Source organism: Bubalus kerabau, chromosome 20 (genome assembly GCF_029407905.1).
Source record: "Bubalus kerabau isolate K-KA32 ecotype Philippines breed swamp buffalo chromosome 20, PCC_UOA_SB_1v2, whole genome shotgun sequence".
NCBI lineage: Eukaryota > Metazoa > Chordata > Mammalia > Artiodactyla > Bovidae > Bubalus > Bubalus kerabau.
In genome coordinates, this window is record NC_073643.1 from 29293756 (window position 1) to 29311192 (window position 17437).

The 17437-nt window shown below is 38.2% G+C and overlaps 1 long non-coding RNA gene across 5 annotated transcripts in view; it reads left to right on the forward strand.

The window, feature by feature from the left end:
- The window catches only part of LOC129635112 (uncharacterized), a 334700-nt gene that overhangs the window by 191388 nt on the left and 125875 nt on the right, over positions 1 to 17437 (forward strand). For all 5 annotated transcript variants that reach the window (XR_008706106.1, XR_008706105.1, XR_008706108.1 and 2 more), the window contains exon 3: positions 9993 to 10330. This is a non-coding gene — a long non-coding RNA (uncharacterized LOC129635112). The remainder of the gene's footprint in view (positions 1 to 9992; positions 10331 to 17437) is intronic.

Genomic DNA, 17437 nt, shown 5'->3' on the forward strand with positions numbered 1-17437 from the left:
TCTTCAAATAGAAATTGCTGCTCTTACGCTTAACACTTTCATGATGCTGGCATTTCATGAAATTCTTTTATAACACTTTGCTTTTAACTCCACTTATGAGAGAAAATGATCAGGGGTAGATGTGTGTAACCCTCACGGGGACTGTATGTACCTCTTAAAGGTTGTGATAACTCATACCACTTAGCTCAACTTGAAAAATATAACACACTGACACACCACCACTTTCACTGGTGAAAAATCTCTTCAACAAGAGGTTGTAAAAAGGGATGCAATAAGTAGTATCAGCCCAATACCGAAAAACCCAGAGTACAGATTCCACTCAGACTATGATTTCAGAAAAATGAGATGCTTTCCAGTCACCATTCATGTGAAATTCCAGTTCATTCAGAGGACGGCAGCAGCACAGGGCACCCTCTGTGTTCAGAAGCTGGGATCTGCTGACCTGCATTTGCCAGGACCCCCGTCCTTATTAAACTTTGCACCTGAAGCATAATCTCCTGTGGGGAGTTCCTATTCTTCTAACTCCATTCTGTAAAAGTCCTCAACAATTTGACATCAGCTCCCACAGACAGCCTTTGCCAGAGGCCATCATGAGAAATAAATATTTTACTGAAGATCACATGGGCACATGGATAGAAGGACTGATGCATTACCCTGTACACCGTAAAGGTATTGAAAATCTCATCCTCGGTTTTCTCATCTTTCCCTTCCCCTTCTGCAATCACACACCTCCCTTAAAAATTTCCTCTGTTCCCCAGAATAGTACAGATTTCACTGTTTACCAACCCATTCACAGCCCAGTGAAACTGTAGGAGATGCCCAGCATTGAGTATCTACCATTGTTTGAGCAGGACCTTGGAGAGTTCCATTTACACTGACCCAGTCCAGGCTGGCCTCCTGTGTCCCCTAGGATAGTGGTTCTCAACTTAGTTGCACGTAGCATCCTCTGTGCTGCTGGAGATCCAACTCAGACAAGCTGACTCTAAAACTCGGGAGGAGTTCACAAGCTTCAGGTGATTCTGAGACAAAAGAAGTCAAGAACTACATTGGGTGGGGGGAACTGTGTTTCTTTTTGGTGCTTCTGCCTCATCTCCTTTCTCTTTTTCCTGTTACCTAGTTCCACCCCCAACCTGTTCCTTCACTGTTTTGATCAGTCTATCTCAGGAAGCAGCCAGAATAAATCTTCCACTCACATTCTGATGTATAGATTTTGAGAAACATTTCTTTCAGTGGTGGTCCGGTGATTCCTACAGTTTATAGGACTAAAACAATCCAAGCATGTTTCACATACAAAATTAGGAAAGCAATACAAAAAAGGAAAACAAGTGATTCAAGCACATGGAATTGTGTCTTGTGTTCTGTGGCTTTTACAAAGAGAAACCGGCATGTGGGATTTAATGGATATATGCGATCTCTCAAATATTTGGGATATTTGCATATATGCATGTATGTTTATGTGCTTGTGTTTATTTTCAAATACACAATTGTTTCTTGCATCAAATAGGCCTGGAATATGCATACCTAACAACTTGTGTGCTTAATGGGTTGTGAGGATGCCTTCAGGTACTTGATGTAAAGCTTTCAGCATAACACTAGGGTGCATTGTGTACGGTTGAGTTTTTAACTAGATAATAATCAAGGTAGCTAACGATCAAGGTAAATATTATTTTCCTGCTATATTTTCCAAAATCAAAATTAATGCAAAAAACACCCCAAGTAACATGTCAAAATTATAAATAAAGACAGGATCAGTCATAGTGGTATAGCGGAGCCTGAAACAAATGAAAAACTAAAATGGAGCCCATCTTTATTTAAAATTTTGCTATTTTCTTCCTCATGGATTTCTTACATTTATTGTAATTTTTATTGAAGTATGGTTGTTTTACAATGTTGTGTTAGTTTCAGATGTACAGCAAAGTGATTCAGTATACACACACACACACACACACACACATATATATATATATTCTTTTCCTTTATGGTTTCTCACCAGATATTAAATACAGTTCCCTGTGTTACATAGCTGGACCTTGTTGATTATCCATCCCATATATAATAGGACCAGCTTGCAGCTGCCAGTCCCAAGTTCTCTCAGTCCTTCTCTGCATACTTGGCAACCACAAGTCTGCTCTGTGAGTTTACTGTGAAGTTTAAAATGCTGCATTTTAACCCACTACTGACTAGTTGTTTAGCCCCTTTGATCTTGCAGTGGAGGCAGTAGCCTCACCCCTCTCGCCCTTGTCCTAGTCCTAGGACTTGGTGGTACCCAATAAATGTTGATGGATTGGTCATAACCAGTCACAATTTCCCTTGTCTTGCTCAATCTAAGATGTGCCAAGACCTTCAGCTTTCATAGCACGTAGCCCCCCCAACCCCCAGCTCAAACACATGCCCCTCTTGCCTTCCTTCCCCTGCAGTGGCAATGGGCACTTAACGCATGCCCCCAGGGTTTCCATTTTCCAGTTTAAAACTCAGTGAGATTCACCCACATAATCTCTTTTACACACTTGAAGTCCCTCTTTAATTCTCGAAAAATGGTCCAAAGTTTCCCTCCACTTCCAGAAAACTCTGTCTACTTCATTCCTTTCTAATTAAAACTGATTTTCATCAAACACCAGAATATTTTAAGAAAGTACCATTTTGTCTAAATCATATTCTGGTGACAATATCCCTTGTGTTGTTGGTGAATATTTAGAGTACTTCATTTACAGTATAAGGAGCTTTGATGTCATGAGAAGAACACTGGTTTTGTGTTCCAAGTTCTGGATTCAGATCTTGACTCCCTACTCGGTGCTAATTGTATGCCCTTAAGAAAGTTTCCAGAATCTACTGTATCTTCTATTTGAAGCCTTTTTTGTAAACTTAAGCTTGTATGCTTTACCATCAATACTATTATTAGAAATATAGTAAACATTCTTGTGCTAGTTTTAGAATCCAGCCATCAATATTTAAATCAATGCTATGAATAAAATACATCTTCAGGTGCATAAAAATAATTTGTGTATTCTGGAAAATAGTTTTAGCATGTAAAGATTTTTTTGTGTATATATGATAAAAACAAGTGTAAAAAAGATAGTTGATAACATACTGCACAATTGTAATGCATATGATACCATGTAATAGTTATTTCCTAAATACAACCTGTTCAGCCCTCACTCTAGTGGTTGTCAAACTTTCATATGTATGCTGTTAAAATGCAGATTTCTGTGCCTCACTGCCAGATATCCTGCCTTGGGAGGTCTGCGGTCATGTCTGAGTATTAATATTAACTTCTAGCAAGTTCCTCGATGCTGCTGAATATGTACTAGGGGACTTTATTTAAGTATTCAGCAGCACCATGATTCCATGATTCAAGGAACAAGATCTATTATACAGAGTGCATGAAGAACTATGGACAGAGGTTTGTGACATTGTACAGGAGGCAGTGATCAAGAACATCCTCAAGAATAAGAAATGCAAAAAGGCAAAATGGTCGACTGAAGAGGCCTTACAAATAGTTGAGAAAAGAAGAGAAGTGAAAGGCAAAGAAGGAAAGGAAAGATATACCCATTTGATTGCAGCATTCCAAAGAATAGCAAGGAGAGATAAGAAAGCCTTCCTCAGCGATCAATGCAAAGAAATAGAGTAAAACAATAGAATGGGAAAGACGAGATCTCTTCAAGAAAATTAGAAATACCAAGGGAACATTTCATGCAAAGATGGGCTCAATAAAGGACAGAAATGGTAGTGACCTAACAGAAGCAGAAGATATTAAGAAGAGCTAACAAGAATACACAGAAGAACTATACAGAAAAGACCTTCATGACCCAGATAATCACAATGGTGTGATCACTCACCTAGAGCCAGACATCCTGGAACACGAAGTCAAATGGGCCTTAGGAAGCATCACTACAAACAAAGCTAATGGAGGTGATAGAATTCCAGTTGAACTATTTCAAATCCTAAAAGATGATGCTATGAAAATGCTATACTCAATATGCCAGCAAATTTGGAAAACTCAGCAGTAGCCACAGGACTGGAAAAGGTCAGTTTTCATTCCAATCCCAAAGAAAGGCAATGCCAAAAAATGTTCACACTACTGCACAATTGCACTCATCTCACACACTAGCAAAGTAATGCTCAAAATTCTCCAAGTGAGGCTTCAATAGTACATGAACCATGAACTTTCAGATGTTCAAGCTGGATTTAGAAAAGGCAAAGGAACCAGAGATCAAATTGCCAACATCCACTGGATCATCGAAAAAGCAAGAGAGTTCCTGAAAAACCTCTACCTTTGCTTTATTGACTATGCCAAAGCCTTTGACTGTGTGGATCACAGAAACCTGGAAAATCCTTCAAGAGATGGAACTATCAGACCACCCACCAACCTCATGGGAAATCTATATGCAGGTCAAGAAGCAACAGTTAGAACTGGGCATGAAACAACAGACTGGTTCCAAATAGAGAAAGGAGTACATCAAGGCTGTATATTGTCACCCTACTTATTTAACTTATTTGCAGAATATATCATACAAAATGCTGGGCTGGATGAAACACGTGCTGGAATCAAGATTGCTGTGAGAAATATCAATAACATGAGATGTGCATGTGACACCACCCTTATGGCAGAAAGCAAAGAACGAAAAGGCCTCTTGATGAAAGTGAATCAGAAGAGTGAAAAAATTGGCTTAAAACTCAACATTCAGAAAGCTAAGATCATGGCATCTGGTCCCATCATTTCATGTCAAATAGATGGGGAAACAGTGGAAACAGTGTCAGACTTTATTTTTGGGGGCTCCAAAATCACTGCAGATGGTGACCACAGCCGTGAAATTAAAAGACACTTGCTCCTGGAAGAAAAGCTATGACCAACCTAGACAGCATATTGAAAAGCAGAGACAATACTTTGCCGACAAAGTCCATCTAGTCAAAGTTATGGTTTCTCCAGTAGTCATGTGTGGATGTGAGAGTTGGACTATAGAGAAAGCTGAGCACCGAAGAATTGCTGCTTTTGAACTGTGGTGTTGGAAAAGACTCTTGAGAGTCCTTTGGACTGCAAGGAGATCCAACCAGTCCATCCTAAAGGAAATCAGTCCTGAATATTCACTGGAAGGACTGATGCTGAGGCTGAAACTCCAATACTTTGGCCATCAAATGCAAAGAACTGACTCATTTGAAAAGACCCTGTTGCTGGGAAAGATTGATGGCAGGAGGAGAAGGCAACAAGAATCCAAGAGATGACACATAATTTGGGTTGCAGAAGTATTTAGTAGTTTTACAGTTGACATTTGAACAACATGGGCTCAAACTGCATGTCTACTTTTATGCAGATTAAAAAAATGCATGCTAAGTACCACACCATCTGTGGTTCATTGAATCTGCAGATGCAGAACTGGATGAAAAGGACTGACTATAAAGTTATAGTCAGATTTTTAACTGTGTGGGGATCAGCACCTCTAACTCCTGTGTTCAAGGAGTTCTGTATTTCTGAAATTAGAGTCCTGTTTTGGAAGATGATATAAAAAAATGTTCATTGCAGTGTGTTTGTCATGTAAGAATATTAAGTATTTGAGAACAATAAAAAAAAAAAAAGAAAGAAAGGATGAGATGGTTGGATAGCATCACCAACACGATGGAAATGAGTTTGAGTAAATTCTGGGAGTTGGTGATGGACAGGGAAGCCTGGCAGCTTCAGTCCATGGGATCGGAAAGAGTCAGACATGACAGCAACTGAAGTGATTCAGCAGCACCATGATTCCACAGCCCAAGGAGACTGCATTAGAGAGAGAAACGAAAAATAAACAGAGTTGAATCCTGTATTGTTACTACAACCACCACCACGACACCCTCACAAAATATCATCTTACAGTTTTGTGAGTTGTTATCTAGATTTTAATTCAATTAGTTTTTATGAATATGTATGAATAATTCTCACCCTCACGTAACTCCTTGAGCCCTGTTGCATCCTTTGAGATCATGAGAGCCAGTTGAGTACACAGCCTTTTTATTTCTACTGCAGATGCCAGGCTTTGATTCTGATTTCTGGTTCCAGAAACTTTCTTGGCTTTCATGTTGGCCATTATCTCCTCACTCTGCCAACCTGCTCTTTAGCTGGCCCAGCCTCAATCTGGGCAAAAAGCCCTGATAAAGACAGGAAGCAGAGTTGATTGCTACCAAGAAAACCTCACCCTCTTTGTCCATTCCTGTAATCAGGTTGGAAGGAAAGAGCTGAAGGCTGCATCCTACTCAGGGAGGTAGAATATTCAAAGTTGCATCTGAAGCACAGTTCATTTGAAAACGATTGAGGTGCTAGTCCCTACTCACTAGTGTTTCCTTGAATCTCAGTAATATTTGTCCAGCATTGCCCTCTAGTGCTTATGGGCATGTTTCTAATGGTGCTTTATATCTTCTAATTAGGGTGTTTAGAATGAAGTGCTTAGAAAGATGCCTCCCCATTGTTTCACAGCAATCAGAGGGAAAAAAAAAATCAAGACTCAGACAGCATGAGAAATCTTATGAGTGCTTATTAGTTGGCAAAGAACAAAAATATATAGACTTGTTGAGATATTCCACTTTCAGTCACTTTATCCATTACGACAGACAAGATTTGTCTGTACCCTTTGCTTGTCTGAGAAGAAAGTGTGTGTAGGACAGCAGGTGATTTGAAAGAAATAATTGAAGCCATACTTGTGTTTGTGTGTATCTGGCCTACAGTGCCTTTTGTTCTGCGAACTTGTCTTTGCCTGTATCGTCTAGACACAGGTTAAGATGAATTGCATCTCTGGCATGTGCTAAAAATCTCATTTAGGATCAGCTAAAAAATTTTCTGGATGAGTCTGGGCTGGGGGATGTTGTTAGTCATCTCAGAAATGTCTGAACTTTCCCTTTCTACTTGGAAAACCAAAAATGACCATAATAAAAAAGGAAAATGAAACAAAGGAATAAAAAAAAAAAAAAACCCTCCCTAATAACCTTACATGTTTCATTTTGAGCCTACTTAGAACTGCAGGCAGCTCCCTGCACAGCATGGCCACCAAAGGTCACAGACAGGATCTGACATCCTCATGTGTTCCTATGACAAGAAAAGTTCCCTCTGCATTCTGGGCTGAAAACCCAAAGTCGAGTGTGCAACCTTCCTGATTTCCTGGGTTGTTCTTTTGGACACAGAGCTTTTGAGTTTCTAATTGGATTAGAGGTGCAGCTGTGGCTTGTGTGTACTTTGAGACCAAAGATGCAATGAGATTTTCCAGGCTGGTTGGACCAGCAGTCAGTGCTACCCAGCAATTACATCACTGAGGACTAAACCAGGTGATAGAAAGGGGTGATCATGTTCTGCCAGTAAAATTCCTAAGATATCAACCCTAATTAGTTAGCTTTTTAAATTAATACACATCAACTGAAAAAATAAATTTGACTTGCCCTGATTTTAAAATTAAAATCAGTAGGTAACAGCAAAACTGAAAGGATATGTACCAAATTATATTTTTATGTGATGGAATAATTAGTAATAAGTACTTTCTCTTTATACTTTCCTTCATAATTTCAATTTTATACAGAAAGCATGTTTTTCAGTTTTATTGATATATTAAGTTATATAAAGCAAAATCTACTTAAGAAGATAATTAAATATTTTAAAATAAATTTACTAATTTTCTACCATCATCTCTGCAGTCATTTTTAGAGCATTACTCTCACCCCCAAAATGAGTCTTGTGTATATTTGCAGTTACTCCCAGTTCCCACCCCTAACTCCTGGGAACCAATGACTTACTTTCTGTCAATGTATATTTCCCTGTTGGGGCAGTTCATGTAAACGGAATCACACACTGTGTGGTCCATCCTTAGGTCTGTCTGTTACTCAGCATAATGTTTTTAAGGTATGTGTGTGTATGTGTGTCTGTGTGTGTGTGTGTGTATGTATGTGTGTATATACACATATCTCCATATTGTAGTATGAATCAGCACCTCTTTCAGTTGTGTGGCTGAATAACATCCCATTGTATGCTGCTGCTGCTAAGTCGCTTCAGTCGTGTCCGACTCTGTGCGACCCCAGAGACGGCAGCCCACCAGGCTCCCCCATCCCTGGGATTCTCCAGGCATGAACACTGGAGTGGGTTGCCATTTCCTTCTCCAATGCATGAAAGTGAAAAGTGAAAGTGAAGTCGCTCAGTCATATCCGACTCTTCGAGACCCCATGGACTGCAGCCTACCAGGATCCTCTGTCCATGGGATGTTCCAGGCAAGAGTACTGGAGTGGGGTGCCATTGCAACCCATATTTTGTGTATCCGTTCACCAGTTGACGGTCATTTGGGTTCTTTCCTTTTTTTTTTTGGCTGTTATGAATAATGCTGCCATGAACATATTTTTTATTTCTCTTGGATGGATAATTAGGAGTGGAGTTGCTAAGTCATATTGTAACTTTGTACTTAATATTATTAGAAACCACTCAACAGTTTTCTGCAGGGGTTTTACTGTGTTACAATTGTACCAGCAATGTAGGAGTGATCCAATTTCTCTGCATCCTTAAGAGCACTAGGTGTTATCACTACTTTTTATTTTTATTTTTTAATATTTATTTTTAAATTTATGTTTGGCTGTATCATGTCTTGGTTTTTCATCAAGCCTCATTGCAGCATGTGGAATCTTTAGTTGCAGCATGCAAACGTTTAGTTGTAGCATGCAGGATCTAGTTTTCTGACCAGGGATCAAACCCAGTACCCCTGCATTGAAACTGTCTTAGCCACTGGACTACCAGGGAAGTCCCACTATTTTTTTACCTCTTTGATTTATGTTTGTAGCGATATCTGCTTGTGGTTTTCATTTGCATTTATGACCAACCTAGCTAGCATATTGAAAAGCAGAGACATTACTTTGCCAACTAAGGTCCGTCTAGTCAAGGCTATGGTTTTTCCAGTGGTCATGTATGGATGTGAGAGTTGGACTGTGAAGAAGGCTGAGCACCGAAGAATCGATGCTTTTGAACTGTGGTGTTGGAGAAGACTCTTGAGAGTCCCTTGGACTACAAGGAGATCCAGCCAGTCCATTCTGAAGGAGATCAGCCCTGGGATTTCTTTGGAGGGAATGATGATGAAGCTGAAATTCCAGTACTTTGGCCACCTCATGCGAAGAGTTGACTCATTGGAAAAGACTCTGATGCTGGGAGGGATTGGGGGCAGGAGGAAAAGGGGATGACAGAGGATGATATGGCTGCATGGCATCACTGACTCGATGGACATGAGTCTGAGTGAACTCCGGGAGTTGGTGATGGACAGGGAGGCCTGGCGTGCTGTGATTCATGGGGTTGCAAAGATTCAGACACGACTGAGTGACTGAACTGAACTCAATGACTAAGTGATGTTGGACGTCTTTCCTTGCCTTAAATCACTAGTATATTTTCTCTGGTAAAGTGTTTATTCAAATATTTTACCCATTGTTTAAAAATAAGCTTTTCATTTTGGAATAATTTATATTGACAAAGAAGATTCTAAGGTAGAACAGAGAGTTCTTGTATACCTCTTAATACTTTATGTTAACATGGTATATTTGATACAAATAAGAAACTGACATTGATAAATTACTATTAACTGAAGTATGGATTTTATATGCATTTCATCAGTTTCCCCATTCATTTCCCCTTTCTATTCAGTATTCAGCCTAGAATACTACACTGCATTAGTTGTCATGTTTCTCTTCTGGTCTTTGACAGTTTCAAAGACTTTCATTGGTTTTCATGACCTTGAAAGTTTTAGAGTGTTGGCCAGTTATCCTGTAGACTCTTTCCCAATCTGTGTTTGTCTCATGATTTTTCCCATAATTAGACTAGAGTTATGAGTTTGGTAATAGAATGTCATAGAGATGAAGTTTTACTTTTAAGCTGTTTTTTAAATCATTAATGAGCTATAAGTATTCTTTATATATGTACACACAAGTTCTTTATCAGATATATTACTTGCTGATGTTTTAAAAGGATATTTTAGTTATATAGTTAATATAACTAATTATATTTTTTATAGTTTTTCCAGTAGTCATGTAAAGATGTGAGAGCTGGACATAAAGAAAACTGAGCACCGAAGAATTGATGCTTTTGAACTGTGGTGTTGGAGAAGACTCTTGAGAGTCCCTTGGACAGCACAGAGATCCAACCAGTCCATCCTAAAGGAAATCAGTCCTGAATATTCATTGGAAGGACTGATGCTGAAGTTGAAACTCAAATACTTTGGCCACCTGATGCAAAGAACTGACTCATTTGAAAAGACCTTGATGGTGGGAAAGATTGAAGGCAAGAGGAGAAGGGAACGACAGAGGATGAGATGGTTGGATGGCATCATTGACTCAATGGACATGAGTTTGGGTAAGCCCCGGGTGTTGGTGATGGACAGGGAAGTCTGGCATGCTGCAGTCCATGGGATCACAAAGAGATGTACATGACTGAGCAACTGAACTGAAGTGAATTAATATAAATTCTATAATCCCACTAAAAAAGCAAATGCAGAGAACGCATTTTGGCCAACTTAATAAGATGAAGTAGACTATGATGATAGGATGATTATTCATTCTATAGCCAGTGTGGAATGTAACCATAACTAATACATGTTATTCTTGAACCAACCTTTAGAAAATAATATGTATTGTCTCTTGGCAGTTCAATCCACCTAGATTTTCCAAGCAGCATTGGAACTGTCTTTCTTTCCTTGATTGAGTATAGATGAGGTTTAATTGCTTTTGGAAGCCATTTTATACCAAAATATATAATTTAATGTAGTGTAATATTTGTGCCAAAAAAGCAAGGGAATTGGGAATTTTGGAAAGACCATAAGGTCCCATGATCCACCTCTGAAATACTCCATCCACTAACTCACTCTTTCTCTACCCTTAAAATTGAAGGCAAATACTCAAACTTACACAAGGTAAGTTTTCCATAAAATATGAGGCTGCATGAGATGGTTTGTGCTGTAGAAAATGCTGCCTGCAAACAAAGAAAGCGTTCTGACATTTACTACAAGGTTCTGTAGGTGCACCTTCCCTGGAAGGTGAGGGGAAGAATGCTTGGAGCAGAATCTCTGGGGACAGGGACTTGACCCATTTTGTCAAACTCAGTATTCACACCAGTGAGTGGATGGACTGTGTTATCCGGACAGTAACAGGAAGGGTGGCGTCCTAGTACTCTCAGGGGAAGTTCTTTTCTTCTCCAAACAGAATGGTCTCTTCTTCCCTCTAGCCCCTCTTTTTCAGCCATCTTTCTTTTCTCTCTCGTCTCCACGTATACCTAAGAATGTTTTGCATCACAGTAAATGGCAACCCACTCCAGTATTCTTGCCTGGAGAATCCCATGGACAGAGGAGTCTTGCAGGCTACAGTTCTTGGGGTTGCAAAAAGTTGGGTATGACTTAGCAGCTAAACAGCCACTAAACAATAGCAACCATAAGTGATTCCCATGATCCTCTTGGGAGAAATCATGTGTAGTGGGAGAGATAGAGAGGAGAGACAAGGGCAAAGAATGCCCTTACCGTATGATTAAAAGATTTAGTAGTGACTGTGCAAGGTGAGTAAGAACAAATAGGAACATTTAAAAATAGTAGTTTACTGCATTCTACTATATGTGATTCTCGGATAGCACAAATCCATGGAAACTGTTGCAGAATTACTCTCACACAGCTTTATAGCTGTTTATCCTCCTTTTGAATGTTCCAATCATTTGTTACTTTTTATTATATTATTACCACCAGCTAATGGAAATGTAAAAGTTAAACCCACTTAGAATATTATGACACTAAATGTCAAAAACACTTGTAATACATTTGCATTTTTCCATGTAGAGTCTCCAGTGTTGTACCAGTGAACCAAATCAACTTGAAAAAGAGAAAATTTAAAATGTACCTGCTTTAAGGGGCCATGAGTATGACTTCCAAAAATCAGATTTTCAAAAATAAAAATAGACAGATGGCTGTTCACTCTAAGACCGAGATAGTGACCTGGTGATAATGATTTTTTCCAAATATTGAGCACACAAGAATGTTTAGACATTCACATTAAAACCTTATTCCGCTTTTCAGGAACAGTCCTGTTCTATAAGCCTAGAATCACCTCAATTGGAAGTATTTTATTTTAACCATTCAACAAACAAAAAATGTATTGAGCTGACTTTAGGAATAACAATACCAGAATTGGCGTTTGGGGATCTGATGCAACAAAGATAATTACTATGCCGTTCTTGCCCAGCAGTGGTTTATTACACTGATTAGAAAGAGAAGAAGAACCGATAAGGAGAGCTAACTAGTGATACAAGGGAGGCTTAATAAGTGAGGCTTGCAGGGTATAGCCCAAAAAAGTACAGAATTTAATCCAAAATTCTCAGATTGATGTTCTAACCCTATTTTTTTAAATAAATTTATTGAAATGTAATTCACATTATACAATTTTCCTATTTAAATTGTAAAATTCAGTGATTTTCAGTATATTCACAGAATTGTGCAATGATAACCATAATCAATTGTGAATACTTTCATTGCCCTCCCCCGCAAAAGCATCCATACTCATTAGCAATCACTCTGCGTTTTCCTTCAACTATATCCCCTCTCTTCTTAACCTAAGGTAACCCTATTTCATTTTTTATATTTGTAGATTTGCCTGTTCAGGACATTTCATATAAGTGGGTTCAGTTAATGTGTATTCTTTTATGACTGGCTTCTATCACTTAGATGTTGTAGGCTTTATCCGTATTTCATTTCTCTTTATTGTGAATAATATCCCTGTATAAATATTCCATATTTTGCTTATCCATTCTCAGTTGGATATGGACATGTGGGTTGTTTCTCTAGTTATTGTTATGTTCAGTCTCTCAGTCATGTCCGGCTCTTTGCGACCCCACTGTCTACAGCACGCCAGGCTTCCCTGTCCATCACCAACTCCTGGAGCCTGTTCAAACTCATGTCCATTGAGTTGGTGATGCCATCCAACCATCTCATCCTCTGTTGTCTCCTTCTCCTCCTGCCTTCAGTCTTTCCCAGCATCAGAGCCTTTTCCAGTGTGTCAGCCTTTTGCATCAGGTAGCCAAAGTATTGGAGCTTCAGCTTCAGCATCAGTCCTTCCAATGAATACTCAGGACTGATATCCTTTAGGATTGACTTGTTTGGTCTCCTTGCAGTCCAAGGGACTCTCAAGCGTCTTCTCCAACACCACAGTTCAAAAGCATCAGTTCTCTGGCTCTCAGCCTTCTTTATGGTCCAACTCTCACATCCATACATGACTAATGGAAAAACCATAGCTTTGACTAGATGAACCTTTGTTGGCAAAGTGATGTCTCTCCTTTTTAATACACTGTCTGGTATTTTGTCGTAGCTTTTCTTCCAAGCAGCAAGTGTCTTTTAATTTCATGGCTGCAGTCACCATCCACAGTGATTTTGGAGCCCAAGAAAATTTCCATTGTTTCCGCATCTATTTGTCATGAAGTGATGGGACCAGATACCATGATCTTTGTTTTTTGAATGTTGAGTTTTAAGCCAAATTTTTCACTCTCCTCCTTCTCTTTCGTCAAGTGGCTCTTTAGTCCCTCTTCACTTTCTGCCATTTGGTTGATATCATCTGCATATCTGAGGTTATTGTTATTTCTCCTGGAAATCTTCATTCTGCCTTGTGCTTCATCCAGCCTGGCATTTCTCATGATGTACTCTGCATATAAGTTAAATAAGCAGGGTGACAATATACAGCCTTGACATACTCCTATCCCAATTTTGAACCAGCTCATTGTTTCTTGTCTGGTTCTAACTGTTGCTTGTTGACCTGCATACAGATTTCTTAGGAGGCAGGTAAGGTGGTCTGGTATTCCCATCTCTTGATGAATTTTCCACAGTTTGTTGTGATCCACACAGTCAAAGGGTTTAGCATAGTCAATGAAGCAGATATTGACTTTTTTTCTGGAATCCCCTTCCTTTTTCTATGATCCATCGGGTGTTGGCAATTTGATCTCTGGTTCCTCTGCCTTTTCTAAGTCCAGTTTGAAAATCTGGAAGTTCATGGTTCATGTACTGTTGAAGCCTAGCTTCATGTTTCTACAAGATTATATTTATCTACTGTGTGAACCTGGGCAAATATCATAGTGATTAAGACCTAGGTTCTGTATTCAGCTGCCTGACTTCAAGATGTAATGCTGTTACTAAGTGTCTTTTCCAGGGGATGTTTGTTGAGCCCCCTGTGCCTCAGTTTTCTTATCTATGAAATGGGAATAATTGTAGTAGTGTATTATAGAATTATTGAAGAATTTCACAAGCTAATACACAGAAAACCTATTGCACATTTTGGTCCATGGTCCAGTCTCAGTAAGCAGTGGCTTTGGTGTAGTCCTCTTAATATTATGATCCTTTCTTATTTTCTTATCTCTTCATCTTAAAACTTATAATTCTTCTTCAGCAAGTTTTTCTGAGATTAAATAAATGAAGATATTTTAAAGCCTTTGACTCAATATGTGGCCCATAATAGATATTCAGTACATGGGGTTCAAAGGGAGAATATGTCATTGTGTGCTGGGAAGTCAAGATGTGAAACTTTAATTTGAGGAGTGAATCTTGGGTAGTATTCTTATATGCAGAGGGAAGGTGATATGAAGACCCGGGAAGAAGATGGCTTCTCAGTAGAGATCAAATGTCTCAATGATTAAAACAATTGCCAGAGTCACAAATTTAGTTTTACTGTCTTTCCCGAGTTCTAATGGTGATCTCACACACAGTACAATGACCAAGAGACAAGGAGCAGAACAGGAAGTAGAGATGAGCCAAGCAGGATTGGGCTAGCCAGTCACTGAAAGAAAGGAAGAAGGCACATTCAGACATCCTAAATCCCCAAAGAACCAAAGCAACCACAAGAATGTTGGGATCGCACTTTGTTTAGAACTTAGTTAATTTCAGAGCTAGGCAAGTTTTCTGTGGCGCTTGCCTCTGCCTCACCCAGGACGATCAAAGCAGCATAATAGCAGAAGGAACTGGATAACTGGATTCCAATCCAGATGATGTTTCAAAATAAATGCAAGATCCTGTATCTTAAATCATTTTCTACTTTGTAAAAGCACAGAGTTGAAGAAGAGAATGTAAAAGGTCCTTTTTGACTCTAAGAAATTAAACTATTCATTTATTCTTCCGTCCACATCCAGTGTCTGAAAGACTTTTGGAAGTAGAGTGCCAATGTGCAGATGTGGTGGCCACTAGGACCCATGAAAGGAGTGGGAAGAAAAGATAATGGAAGGAAAACCTCAGGCCAAGGGTTCTTAGGCAAGGTATCCAGGAATGAAGCCTAATTTCTTGCATAAAATGGTGCAGTACTACCTACCCTCTCTCTGTATTGAGTGGTTAGTCAGTTATTAGTGCTCTGACTTATTCGGTATCATGAGCCATTGAAATGAAAAGGTCCAGATCAAGCTACCTCTTCCAGCCCACTTTCTTATCCTTTTCCTAATAGTTTAATGATATGGAAAAGAAACGTTTAAGTGTTAAACAAAAACATGTGTTGATTTGTCATAAATTGAATGATGTGATATATTATTATAAGTTGCATTTTTAAATCAGTCTTGAATTTTCAGGATGAATCACATTTAGCCAAAGAGGTAATTCTTTTACTTCTAACATGCTTTAATTTTATTAGCTACTGTGTTTATTTAGGTTATCCATATTGTATCTATATGCAAAGATGAAATTAATCTGTAACTTTTTTCTTTGTTTTTTTTTTTTCATTGTTATGGGGTGGTTCAAAGGATGAGTTAATTCCCACAGAGATGCCCAAATTTCAAAACCTATGAGTATGTTATTTTCCAGGGAAGAAGAGAGTTTGCATATGTACTTAAGATTATTTGGCTTGAGATGGAGAGATTGTTCTGGATTGTTTGTGTGGGTTCTATCTAATGGCAGACATCCTTAAAAGTAGAGACATTTCCTAAATTGATTTCAGAGACGAGCTATGGACTAAAAGAGGGGAGAAATTTTAAGTATGAGAGAAACTTGACCTAGTTACCAGATTTGCATATAGAGGAACAGATCCATAAGCAAAGGGGTGCAGGCAGCTTCTAGAAGCTGAGAGTAGCCCTCAGTTTGCAGCCAGCGAGGAAACAGGGAGCACTGGGACAAAGAACTGATTGTGCCAACCCCAAGGGAGCAAGGGAACAAATTGCTTTCTAAAACCTCCAGAAAAGAACAAAGGCCTGCCAGCATCTCGATTTTGATCTCATGAAACCCATGTCAGACTTCTGAGCTTTAGAACTGTGAGATAATAAATGTATGTTGTTGTAAGCCACTTGATATGATAATAACTCAGTTCTGAGAGCCCATGGCAGGTAAAACATACTAAATCTAGCAGAGGATTTGAGTAATATCATTAATAAATTAGAACTAACTAACATATTCTAAGAAAATGATCTTTGTTATATTTGAAACATAGTGGATGTTATAAAAAGAATTTGGAGTTTTATCTTCTTTTGTCATTTTCTGCAACAGTTTAAGAAATGAAAGATTTAGGTTATGTGAAAATGCTTAAAAAGATATTAGTACATTGTCTCGGGCTCTCTGAAACTAGCTCCTAGTGTTTGGAGATTTATTTCTGTCTTTTCTATATCAGGATCCATATTGTTAGCTCATATTTACAAAAGATTAACTTCATTCAGGTTTTCAAGTGTGCTTTGTTAGAGTTTTGAAAAATTGCTATTATTCATCTTTATATGTGATCATCTCCATGTTTTTTAATTGTCCTTTTGTATTCCTGATTAGTGTAACTGGGGATTGATTGTTTTATTTGTGTATGCAAATAATAAGCCACTGATGTTTTAATCACTTTATTTTATTACTTTTTTATTTCATTAGTTTCTGCATTCATCTCTATTTCTTGTCATCTTTTTTAAAAGATTTATAAATCCTTTATATTTCTTGAGTTAAATATTTAATTCACTTATTTTTATATTTCCTTTCATATTTACATGTTTCATGCTAAAATTTTTCTTCTGAATATAGCATAAGTTATATGTTTGATATATTTTTATTATGATTCTTTAGACTTAGTGTTTTCAGCTTTATAGTCTTCTTTAGTTTAAGAGTTGCATAAAGGAAGTTTCTTTTGAAATCCAAAGACTAATTTTTTCTTTCTTGATTTACTTTCCTGCCACTATTTTCTTACTTATTTCTATATTTATTATATCTTTGTCAAAGAATGAGATTTTTATGATTTTTGCCTTCTAGAATTTGAGATTTTTTGGTCATCAAGTTTATAGGCATTAAGTGATGTGTGCTCTGTCAAGATGGTATACATATAAATACTAAATATGTTTCAGTTAGTTCATATTAAAATATTAACATATTAGGCATATGTTAGTTCAAATTTTTTGATGATATTAAATAAAATCCTCTGAAAACTATGCTGTGTTTGCTATGTTTTATCTGTTAAAGGGTCTCTGAATGGAGTTAGTAGTCTCTAATGTGATATGTCT